The following is a 13,392-nucleotide window of genomic DNA, read 5'->3' on the forward strand; positions in this document are numbered from 1 at the left end:
AGGATTGGCCTTGCACTGTCCAGCACAGATTGTTGACCTTCTTCAGTGCTTTTAACTATTCAATAAATCTATTGAACCACTCTGTAAAATGCCACAAAGGTTCCTGTTTTCTTGATTAAAGCTCAGCAATGTTTTGTTTGTATATTCTCGGTTCTTACCTTGTGCTGTGGTTCTTGATTGTTGCTCTGGAGATTCCTGATAAGTTGTTTCAGCGATTTATTGAACACACCCTGGGTAAAGATCAATTACATTTCACAGTCAGAAACAGGACCTTCAGCCTGATCAGCACAAACCCTTAACACACTGTACTTTTATTTAGAGCTGGATCTGAATTAAACACGGTATCATTTGCATTGAATTATTCTGATTAACCAATGATCAATTTTGACAGAGGTATTAATATTTTGTGTCTGTTGATAGTGATTAAATTTCCCTCCGCTCTTTCATTCCCACAGAGAAATATTCTACAGTTATTGGTTGTGATGTTTTTCTCATTTTAATACCTCCCGTGTAACGTCTTTATTATTGGACTATAAACTTGTCAAAGAGAGCAAAGTTCAAACAGCATTGTTGGTTTATTGGTTCAGACACCAGAGGATAGGAAACAATGAGCTCTCCCGTTGAAATATCTTTGCTTCCAATCGCTAGATTGTCACACTCTATTTTGCCACACTTCTATCCGAGTAAATGTAATCTATTTGTGTTGTTGATCCATTAATCTCGGTAGCCTGGCTTCTATCATATTTTACTGCCCCGAACTTGTGCATTTTCCGTCATAGGAACAATAGAGTAATGAGGAGAATGTTCTAGAGGTGGTCTCTAGTTGGTTATCTGTGATTTTCTTTTTATTTCCGGCCTTAGCTGTGTTCAGAAAGAAAGCAACTAATTAGCCTCAATACTTGGTAATTGGCTCTGTGTGTTTGTTTCATTTCTTGGAATGGAATCACTCAATGTCTGTCACATCGGAGAACAGATCCACCAGAAGGAATGGCACTGCCGTGTAACCCTGAGTAAAGGAACTCTGGCCAGTCATAGGGACATATTTGGGGTACCTCACAGTTATGACACCCCCGCCCTCACCCTTCGGGCCAGAGCTGACTTGCTTAGGCTCAGGAGGTTATGATGAAACGTTATGAAACATTGGTTCAGTTTTAAGCAGCAGCATGGCCTCGAACAAAGGATATGCACTTGAGAGAAATCATAGAAACCCTACAGTACAGAAAGAGGCCATTCGGCCCATCGAGTCTGCACCGACCACAATCCCACCCAGGCCCTACCCCCATATCCCCACATATTTTACCCGCTAATCCCTCTAATCTACGCATCCCATGGCCAATCAACCTAACCCGCACATCTTTGGACTGTGGGAGGAAACCGGAGCACCCGGAGGAAACCCACGCAGACACGAGGAGAACGTGCAAACTCCACACAGACAGTGACCCGAGCCGGGAATCGAACCCAGGTCCCTGGAGCTGTGAAGCAGCAGTGCTAACCACTGTGCTACCGTGCCGCCCATAAAGAACACCTTCAGAAGGTGTAACAGCTTCACAGAGGATGGAGAAGAAAATGAACAAATCATACCAGGCACGGAAGAACACAGTTGCACCATTAATGTAGAAGAGGGGTTGAGACAAGGTTTCACGTGATGTTGCAAACAATGGACAAATTAATAGTAACTGCAGAGTAACAGTTACCATTGATGGGAGGATTGAGAAGCATTTTTATCGAGTTCAAACGGAAACGAAAAACCATTGAACGACAGGATGAGGTGCTACAGACAGAAACACTGGATAGAGGGACTGGTTGGATTGTTCTGACAGAGAGCGAAGACAGACACACTGGATAGAGGGACTGGTTGGATTGTTCTGACAGAGAGCGAAGACAGACACACTGGATAGAGGGACTGGTTGGATTGTTCTGACAGAGAGCGAAGACAGACACACTGGATAGAGGGACTGGTTGGATTGTTCTGACAGAGAGCGAAGACAGACACACTGGATAGAGGGACTGGTTGGATTGTTCTGACAGAGAGCGAAGACAGACACACTGGATAGAGGGACTGGTTGGATTGTTCTGACAGAGAGCGAAGACAGACACACTGGATAGAGGGACTGGTTGGATTGTTCTGACAGAGAGCGAAGACAGACACACTGGATAGAGGGACTGGTTGGATTGTTCTGACAGAGAGTGAAGACAGACACACTGGATAGAGGGACTGGTTGGATTGTTCTGACAGAGAGCGAAGACAGACACACTGGATAGAGGGACTGGTTGGATTGTTCTGACAGAGAGCGAAGACAGATACACTGGATAGAGGGACTGGTTGGGTTGTTCTGACAGAGAGCGAAGACAGACACACTGGATGGAGGGACTGGTTGGATTGTTCTGACAGAGAGCGAAGACAGACACACTGGATAGAGGGACTGGTTGGATTGTTCTGACAGAGAGCGAAGACAGACACACTGGATAGAGGGACTGGTTGGATTGTTCTGACAGAGAGCGAAGACAGACACACTGGATGGAGGGACTGGTTGGATTGTTCTGACAGAGAGCGAAGACAGACACACTGGATAGAGGGACTGGTTGGATTGTTCTGACAGAGAGTGAAGACAGACACACTGACCAACTCCGGTGTTCTAAGTTATGAATCTATGGAATTACTGCGCCAAAAGTCCAGATGGCTGAGATTATCTATTTCAAAACTTTGTAATGGTGGTCAGAATGTTCTGGTTCTTACCTTGTGCAGCCGCTCCCGATCCTGTTTCCAGAGAGCCTGGATAAATTCGTGCAGGGAATTCAACCGTTTGCTGCACACACCCTGGGTAAAGATCAATTGCACACCAGAGTCATAAACACGACCTTCAGCCTGATCAGTACAATCCCTCACCACACCCTTCTCTATTTGAGAATTGGGTGCAAATTAAACATTATCTGTTTACTGAATTGTTTGATAAATCACTGATCATTTTATACCAAGTCCCTCATTTTGTTAACTTGCTAATGGTGTATATCATTCCCACGGTATTTCAGATCCAGAGAGAGGCAGTCGGCAGTTGTTAGAGTTTATTGCTCACTGTAAAACTCATTTCTTACTTGTCTGTAAAATCCAGAAGGCAAGATTCAAGAACAAGATTGGAGGAAGGAACTGAAGGCACTGTTGCTAAGTTTCAGATGGTACAAAGATATGTAGAGGGACAGGTAGTATTGAGGAAGCAGGGGGGCTGCAGAAGGACTTGGACAGGTTAGGAGAGTGGGCAAAGAAGTGGCAGATGGAATACAATGTGGAAAAGTGTGAGGTTATGCGTTTTGGAAGGAGGAATGGAGGCATAGACTATTTTCTAAATGGGAAAATGTTTAGGAAATCAGAAACACAAAGGGACTTGGGAGTCATTGTTCAAGATTCTCTTAAGGTTAACATGCAGGTCCAGTCGGCAGTTAGGAAGGCAAATGTAATGTTAGCATTCATGTCGAGAGGGCTAGAATACAAGAGCAGGGATGTACTTCGGAGGCTGTATACGGCTCTGGACAGACCCCATTTGGAGCATTGTGAGCAGTTTTGGGCCCCGTTTCTAAGGAAGGATGTGCTGGGCCTTGGAAAGGGTCCAGAGGAGGTTCACAAGAATGATCCCCGGAATGAAGAGCTTGTCTGATGAGGAATGGTTGAGGACTCTGGGTCCTTATTCGTTGGAATTCAAAAAGATGAAGGGGGATCTTATTGAAACTTACAGGATACTGCGAGGCCTCGATAGAGTGGACGTGAAGAACATGTTGCCACTAGTAGGAAAAAACTAGAACCAGAGGGCACAATATCAGGCTAAAGGGCGGATCGTTTAAAACAGAGATAAGGAGGAATTTGTGGAAGTCTTTGCCACAGAAAGTTGTGGAGGCCGGGTCATTGAGTGTCTTTAAGACAGAGATAGATAGGTTCTTGATTAATAAGGGGATCAGGGGTTATGTGGAAAAGGCAGGAGAATGGGGATTAAAAGAATATCTGGGTGATTGTGTTCTGAATACAGAGAGCATTATAACAGAGTATGTTTGGGTGCTTATAGAATCATAGAATCCTACAGTGCAGAAGGAGGCCATTTGGCCCATCGAGTCTGCACTGACCACTATCCCACCCGGGCCCTATCCCCACAACCCCATGCATTTATCCCAGCCAGTCCCTCTGACACTAAGGGGCAATTTAGCATGGCCAATGCACCTCACCCGCACATCTTTGGATTGTGGGAGGAAACCGGAGCGCCTGGAGTAAACCCACGTGGACTTGGGAAGAATGTGCAAATTCCACACAGACAGTGACCCAAGCTGGGAATCGAACTCTGGTCCCTGGCGCTGTGAGGCAGCAGTGCTAACCACTGTGCCACCGTGCAGATTCTGGTCTGAATACGGACAGCATTATTACAGAGTATATCAGGGTGATTCTAGTCTGAATACAGACAGCATCAAACCTGAGTGTTTCTGGGCGATTCTAGTCTGAATAGGCACAGCATTATAACACTGAGTATACCTCCTGTTACTGTTACACTTTTCAAACACACGCTGTTTCTGTACATCTATCCTCAGCTCGGAGAGCAAATAGCCAATTTCCACTTTTCACCCAAAATGTGAACAGACCCGGGACAGAAAAATGGGGAAAGTAGTAAAACATCAGACAGTGCGTAACCCGGGGAGGATGGAGTCAGTGAGATCAGACAGTGTGTAACCCGGGGAGGATGGAGTCAGTGAGATCAGACAGTGTGTAACCCGGGGAGGATGGAGTCAGTGAGATCAGGCAGTGTGTCACCCGGGGAGGATGGAGTCAGTGAGATCAGACAGTGTGTAACCCGGGGAGGATGGAGTCAGTGAGATCAGACACTGTGTAACCCGGGGAGGATGGAGTCAGTGAGATCAGACAGTGTGTAACCCGGGGAGGATGGAGTCAGTGAGATCAGACAGTGTGTAACCCGGGGAGGATGGAGTCAGTGAGATCAGACAGTGTGTAACCCGGGGAGGATGGAGTCAGTGAGATCAGACAGTGTGTAACCCGGGGAGGATGGAGTCAGTGAGGTCAGACAGTGTGTAACCCGGGGAGGATGGAGTCAGTGGTTCTGTTCAGTCGTTGCCATCCAAAGTAAACATCCAAACACTACAGAAATAATAAAAGTTAGGATCAATTAAGGCAGGTTCGATCCTGAGATTTGACTTGTCCAGTGGTATCAGCTGGGAGCTTAACTCACTGTTTAAACCGTGCTGCAGTTTGTTGGGGTGTATTTTACCGTCCCACATGGCAGGAGAATCAGAGCGGGGGAGGGGCAGATCATGGAAAGGTCTGTTGATCTTGAGTGGGATTTTCCGGTTTCGTCACTGTCTAGATTCACTTTATAGCCCTCAATGCCAGCTATCTATTGGACAGTACCAGAGCTCATGAGCTCCCTCCATCTGTGACTAGGATGAACCTCTCGATGGTCACTCAATTCCTCTTCCTACTCAGACCCTGTTCTCTTTTTCACTTCCCATTTGAGCTGCGGATTCGTGCTAAAAATCTGGAACTTTGTCCTGTAAGAAATTACGATTTTAATTATTTTCTGAACCTACCCACATCCATTTTCACTTTTGTCGAAGATGTTGGATCTGATCCTTCAGCCATAGTGGTGTTCGACGATTCCAAATTCTGATTCTCTGTAATAAATACAACTCCTCATAACAGCCATACATTTTACATGTAATATTTCAGGAAATTTTTTTGCAACGCGGAGTCACTGCTAATTCTGTTCAATTCTCAAAATTAAAAAGAGAAGGTGCTGGAAAATCCCAGCAAGTCCGGCAGCACCTGAGGGAAAGAAAACAGAGTAAACATGTTGAGTCCACGATGACTCTTGGTTCGAACCCCAATGTTATCTCTGTTTCTCTCTCCATGATGCTGCCACAGCTACTGAGTTTTTCCAGCATTTTTTGTTTTTTTTTCCAGATCCCAGTACCCGATCTGTTTCATTTTTACTCAACCTGTTTTTTCTGATTTGAAACGCGTCCAGGCAAGCCCAGGCAATCTGCAAATGTTCTTTCTCCATTGGGCTTGGCTTTCTTTCAGCAGCATCACAGGTAGAGACCGCTGACATTCCCTGTCAGTCCTCAATAACCAGTTATTAATAATTATAATTTAAATTATGCTCAGTTCCAGACAAGATGCTGAGTTGTTTGAGCTCAATATAGGCAGTTCCCAATACCAGCTATCTATAGGACAATTCCAGTACTCAGGAACTCCCTCACCTGTGACGCTGATGTCCCTCCAGATGGTCACTCACTTCCCTCTTTCAACCCAGCCACTAGAAACATTTACCTCACAAAATGCAGCATCTCTCCTGGAAACAAGCATATTTTAACTTGCAATTATTAATAACCACTTTCAGTTTCCTAAGGACCTCTTGTCTGGTAAACTAACAGTCCGGGTTCAATTTCCTCTCTATGAAATCTATCCATTGTGTCATCTGGAGAAGAGCTGGATGATTATTACAGACATTGCACACCTCCAGGTGCAAATACCTCTTTGTGTTGGATAGATTCTAATTATCAGATTAGCAAAATGTTCTGTTGCACAATTTTCTGTTTCAAGTTCCATACCCTACAGTCACACCCTCCAATAGAGGACACTTGATCTTGAGCTGAAGCAGGGATTGATTCTGACCGTTGATCTCGCCAGGCTGGAGAACACAATGGAAATCAGGGCAGTCTTGTCACTGCTCCACTGAATGACGGTAACTCATCACAGGCCCATTTCACTGCAGCATCAAACCGGAGTCATTAGCATGGCTCGTGACGGATGCAAAAATGCAATTTGAACTTGATAACAGTCTGCTCTGTGACACAGCTATGAACTGGTACTAATTTATTAACTGGATCATAATCCCTCCTCCCTTTGTCATGCACAGTCTGATTTCACTGACTCCATCCTCCCCGGGATACGCACAGCCTGACCTCACTGACTCCATCCTCCTGTCAGTTTATACCCTCAAACCAAAGTTTTCCATTCACTTTCACCTTGAAGTAAATCACCGTAGGGCTTTGTGCAATCGTACCCCTCGCAAAGCTGACTTATTCCTGTCACGTTCAATGATCGATGTGCATGTGCACACGTTCCCCAGTTCCTGTCCTCAATGAGAATTGTATGCCTTACATTTTATTGTCTCTCCATTTTCCTCCAACCAAAATGCATCAATTTTCACCTCAACGCAAATAAGTAGTTGCCAACTTTATGCCCACTCCAGCAGCTTGTCTATACTGTCATGTGAATGTACCTTTAAGAAATCCTGCAGCTTACAGATTCATCGATGTCAATGGGGCTGGGGCTAAGCCGTGGCAGTCAGGTGATAGGTTTGTTTATTATTGGGGCTTTCAGGTTCACTTCGGGAAACAGTTTAGCTTCTGCCTTAAAGACACTGAGTTTAGGGGAAACAGATGTTTTTCTACAACCTCTTCTGTGTTTCTTCACAAGGGATTTTCAACATTCAAACCAGCAGGTGGGATTCCTGTAATAAGTGGACATTAAGCTATGTTGTAACGCGTTCATTTGTACGGTTTTGTGTGTTGGATGCTGTCTTTGGTTGGAAGACATTAGAGATATTTCCTTTAGAGTTATATATTATCGTGATTGCTGTGTTTCTTGTTTGTAATTGTTAAATGTTCTTGCTAGGATTCATACTATACATGTCAAGAATATTCTTAATTAAACATTGCTTTTGATAAAAGCTCTTCATGGGTTCATTGAATCACACTTGAATTGAAACGTTTTATGCTCATCTTAAGCGAAATTCAATGTAAAACATTACAGGTCAGTCGCGCTTCATAGAACACCTTGAAGTATCCAACCTGACTTGTAACAATACCCATTTGGACTTCCACACTGTCCTCCTCACAGTTCGCAATATTCTGCACCTTTGTGCGCCGCACGATTTGCAATTATCCTCTCCACATCAAGATCTAGATCAGAATATATTCAAGGAAAAGCATTTGTCACAATCCTTATGCCTTTGGAACACCACAACAGCCATTTCTCAGCCCGCAATTTATCCATGGAGCATTGCACCCTGCTTCCAATTTTTCAGCCATTTTTTTCCTATCTATGTTGCTAATGTCTATTTCATTCCATGAAAGACAACCTTTCTCACACGTCCTTTGTATTGCTTTATATATAATGCCTTCTTAAAGTACACATCAATAGCATTATCCTTGTTGAAACTTTCTGTTTGTTTCCTCCCCCAAAAAAACTCGAGAAACTTTTAACTCCAGCAGCTTTATAAATCCATGCTGGCTTGTCTTACCCAATTCCATTTTCCACGTGACTACTAATACTGTCACGAATAGTTATTTCTGGAAGTGTGCCCCAGATGGTGACCATCCCAGTACGGTGATTTCTTACGAGCCGTCCCCAGGCTACACTCTAGTTCTATATTTTACTCTCGTCCTATGCTTTCAAAGCTCTTTAACATTACATTCGGCACCCTCCCCTTTCCTTCTCCCCCCATGTCCCTTCTGAACGGTATGTTTTGTCTGTATAGCGCTCAAGAAACAATACATTTCACGACATCCCAATACATGTGCAAATAATAAATGAAATATTAAACTTAATAGTCTGTACTTGCATGGACGATCCTTAAAATCTTTCTTTGAGCAAGGCTGAAACATTTGCAATTCTCCAGTCCAGAGCACCATATCAGAGCCCAGGGAAACTGAAAGATTATAGACAGCCCCTGCAATTTCCATTCTCACTCCTTCAATGTCCTTTTTTACATCTCATCCGTTACCAGTGGCTTGTCATATTTCAGCAATGATAATCTATTCATCACTTCCTCCTTATGAATTGTGAACCCTCCCGTGGCAGAGGTGTGTTGTGTTCTCATGGCCCTCATAGAAAATGTCTCCTTGGTAATCGCAGATACAAGGTTTTACTTTAATACCTCAGCCATGCCCTCGGGCTCAATGCATGAATTGCCTTTTATAGGACCTATTACTCCCTGCTTTCCACTTACCACCGTTTTACAATTCACACCCAGAGAGATGACGTTAGCATTCCCCTTTATATTGGCTGTCAGTATTAGATATTAGATATATATATTATCATATATCAATTCTGGAAAGGGTAAAAATAGATCAGTCCCCTGGGCCGGATGGGATTTATCCTAGGATTCTCTGGGAGGCTAGAGAGGAGATTGCAGCGCATTTGACTTTGATCTTTGTGTCGTCATTGTCTACAGGGATAGTGCCAGAAGACTGGAGGATAGCAAATGTTGTCCCCTTGTTCAAGAAGGCGAGTAGGGACAACCCTGGTAATTATAGGCCGGTGAGCCTTACTTCTGTTGTGGGCAAAGTTTTGGAAAGGATTATAAGAGATAGGATTTATAATCACCGAGAAAGGAATAATTTGATTAGGGATAGTCAGCACGGTTTTGTGAAGGGTAGGTCGTGCCTCACAAACCTTATTGAGTTCTTTGAGAAGGTGACCAAAGAGGTGGATGAGGGTAAAGCGGTTGAAGTGGTGTATATGGATTTGAGCAAAGCGTTTGATAAGGTTCCCCATGGTAATCTTTTGCAGAAAATACGGACACATGGGATTGAGGGTGATTTAGTGGTTTGGATCAGGAATTGCCTAGCTGTAAGAAAACAGAGGTTGGTGGTTGATGGGAAATATTCATCCTGGAGTTCAGTTACTAGTGGTGTACCGCAAGGATCTGTTTTGGGGCCACTGCTGTTTGTCATTTTTATTAATGACCTGGATGAGGGCGTAGAAGGATGGATTCGTAAATTTGCGGATGACACTAAAGTCGGTGGAGTTGTAGACAGTGCAGAGGGAAGTGGCAGGTTACAGAGGGATATAGATAAGCTGCAGAGCTGGGCTGAGAGGTTGCAAATGGAGTTTAATGTGGACAGTGCAGAAGGTTGTTGCAGGTTACAGAGGGACATAGGTAAGCTGCAGAGCTGGGCTGAAAGGTGGCAAATGGAGTTTAATGCGGAAAAGTGAGAGGTGATTCACTTTGGAAGGAGTAACAGGAATACAGAGTACTGGGCTAATGGTAAGATACTTCGTAGTGTGGATGAACAGAGGGATCTGGGTATCCATGTGCATAGATCCGTGAAAGTTGGTACCCAGGTTGATAGGGTTGTTAAGAAGGCGTACGGTGTGTTAGCTTTTATTGGTAGAGAGATTGAGTTTCGGTGCTAGGAGGTCATGCTGCAACTGTACAAAACTCTGGCGCAGCTGCACTTGGAGCATTGCATACAGTTCTGGTTGCCGCATTATAGGAAAGATGTGGAAGCGTTGGAAAGGGTGCAGAGGAGATTTACCATGGTGGGAAGATCGTATGAGGAAAGGCTGAGGGACTTGAGGTTGTTTTTGTTAGAGAGAAGTATTAGAGGCGACTTAATAGAGGCATACAAGCTGATCAGAGGATTAGATAGGGTGGATAGTGAGAGCCTTTTTCCTCAGATGGTGATGGCTAACATGAGGGGGACATAGCTTTAAATTGAGGGGTGAGAGATATAGCACAGATGTTAGAGGTAGGTTCTTTACTCAGAGAGTAGTAAGGGCGTGGAATGCCCTGCCTGCAGCAGTAGTGGACTCGTCAACATTAAGAGCATTCAAATAGTTATTGGATAAACATATGGATGATATTGGAATAGTGTAGATTAGAGGGGCTTTAGATTGGTTTCACTGGTCGGCGCAACATCGAGGGCCGAAGGGCCTGTACTGCGCTGTAATGTTCTATGTTCTATATATTAGGGTCCGTTGAATCCCCCACCCCGACCCCCACATTCATTAGAGTACCATTGTCCACGTATACATTCAAGAAATGAAATTGTAACTACTTTATAATATTTGCATTTTCCAGCAATTAATTTGCAAACATATTCTGCTTCAGCCTTCACAATGGCTGGTCTGTAGTCTACACAGGGAATAATATAAATGCACCTTTCTTGTTCCTTTCCTCTAACCAAATTGATTCTACCTTGAACCCGCTGGGACGAGTTCTTTCTCCAGCATTGCAAGGCTACCCTTTAACCATTACCGCCACACCCTCCTTTCCTCTCAGTTCTTGCTTTTCTAAAAACCTTGTTCCCAGGAATATTTAACACCCAGTTCTGCCCTTGCTGTAACCAGGTCTCAGTATTCAGCAGACCTTCATTTTTCCACACTGGAATCTGTGCTGGTAACTCCCCAATCTCACTTCTTCTACTCTTCAAATTCACATAGATGCATAGGAACTCTGATTTAGACATTGCTACTTTCTTCCTTACTCCGCCTTCACTTTTGAACTAGCTATTCTCTAGACTAGTGCTATCTCTCTCTCCCAGTATTTTGTGCACACTGGTATTTCACCTTAACATTTCCCCTTCGTTCTCACAACCTGGCTGACTTCGTATAAAGCTCTTCAAGGAACCCAGAGCTCCCTATTTTCAGGAGAAGCCTTATCCGGTTTTGCTCATGCCATCTCCCCGGAGCAAACCCCAATGTCCCAAAAATCTAAAGAATTCCCTGCTGCACTATATTTCCAATCATGTATTCATGTCTTACCATATTTCTGTACTCCCTCGCACGTAATTCGGGGCTCATTACATTTGAGGTCCTGACTGCTAATTTTCTACCGAGTTCCATTCATTCTAATTGCAGGACAGCATCCCGCTTCCTAATTAACCCAAAAGGAAAGCTGTAAAATGGGGAAATAAGAATGCGAGTCTGAACTGATCAGCTATGATTTAAAATGCAACACCAGTCAAACAGCGAAATAAGAATACTGGTCTGAATCGGTCTTGTCTATTTTATAATGCAATGTCAGTACAACAGATTACTATGAATACTGGCTTGAACTGGTCTTGTATAATATATAATGTAACACCAGTAAAATGGGGACAATGAGAATACTGGTCTTCATTGTTTATTTTTCGTTCTCAGGATCCATTAGTTTCATCGTGGAACACGCCATTTGCTGTTTACTCTCCCCCTACAAAAACCTCCGAAAATACAAAATGGTCAGAGTTCCCTGAATGAGAAAATAGCATGAATTAAAGTAACAGGAACAGTAGAAGATTATTATAAATGAAAGGTTCGTTATTTAGCAGGGATTAAAGAATCATAAAAGTCAAAGCATTGAGCTAAATTCGGAATAAGTGTCAGATAATTTATTAAATTGTTCTAATAGAAAGCGGTAACCTAAAGTAGATTAAGGATAGACAAATGGTGACAGGATAATCAGAGGGAGAACAACATGGATGAGGGACAAAACTAACATTCTTTAAATGGATTGGCAGAATCTGTGTTGAGAAAAGTCCTAGGTATCTTTGTGCTAGGAAAAGGTAGATTGTTTAAGGCATTTGTATTTGTATGGATAAAAAGTAGAAAAACGTTATAGTTTTGGGCAGGTAACTTAATGGTTCTGTGCTTGCAAGGAAGCTGTAATGAGTTTTCAGGCTGAACAAGCCATGTTTGTCTGTGTGGAGGTTAAATTTAATTTCCATCTGAGACTCTATTGTGTGTTAGAGCTTCGGAATGCAGGCTACCAATAATTACCCAGCACCTAGAGGCTGGAAGTGGAGTGCTAGCAACTTCCTTCATTCATCATCCCGGAGGAAAGTGAACATGTTAGTTCAGCTGATCGCTGGGAGAGAGCTTGGAAGGCAGCTCTCCAGTCTGCTCGAAGCTGGAACTCTATAATGAGCAATGGTTCAGACAGCCAGTGTCAGAGTTCCACAGTGAAACTGGTAAGTTACTGGTGGAAAGTCCAGAGAGTTTGTAACATCGGGTACTAAGTTTGAAATTTGCATCTTTCTTCACTGAAGAACAGGATGCTTGTGACGTTGCAATGAGGGAGGTGTGATATTCTGATGTGACAGGATGAAAATAAATATGCAGCTGTTTAAACAATATTCATTGCTCAAGTTGGAAAAGACTCTCGACCTCTCTGTGCTCAGTTGTTACTGGGAGAATGGAGGGTAATTATTGCAGATTCCTCATGGTCCAATAATATAATGTTTCTATTGTGTGCAATTTCGATCTCCTTACCTGAGGAATGATGCTTTTGCTGCAGGGGGAATGCAGAGATCGAAGTGGTTAGGGCTGTACTCATAAAGTTTAGAAGAATGAGGGAGGATCTCATAGAAATGTTGTAATTTCTAACAGGAGTAGACAGAGTAGATGCAAAAAGGGTTTTCCCAATGGTGTCAGTGTCCATAACCAGGGTGAGCCCACGCTGGGGCTGTCAAAGTGCTAATACCCAGGGGGCACCCCCGCCTCCCGACCATCTGGGGGTCCCAATTACCCCCGTTCACTAAAGCGGGGTCAGCCACCAGCTACCAGTTAGTGGGGAGCTACTGTAAACTGCGTTGGATTGAAATACTGCTGACGGGGTGGTGAGAGGATAGTGT

Source organism: Mustelus asterias, unplaced genomic scaffold (genome assembly GCF_964213995.1).
Source record: "Mustelus asterias unplaced genomic scaffold, sMusAst1.hap1.1 HAP1_SCAFFOLD_509, whole genome shotgun sequence".
Taxonomy (NCBI): domain Eukaryota; kingdom Metazoa; phylum Chordata; class Chondrichthyes; order Carcharhiniformes; family Triakidae; genus Mustelus; species Mustelus asterias.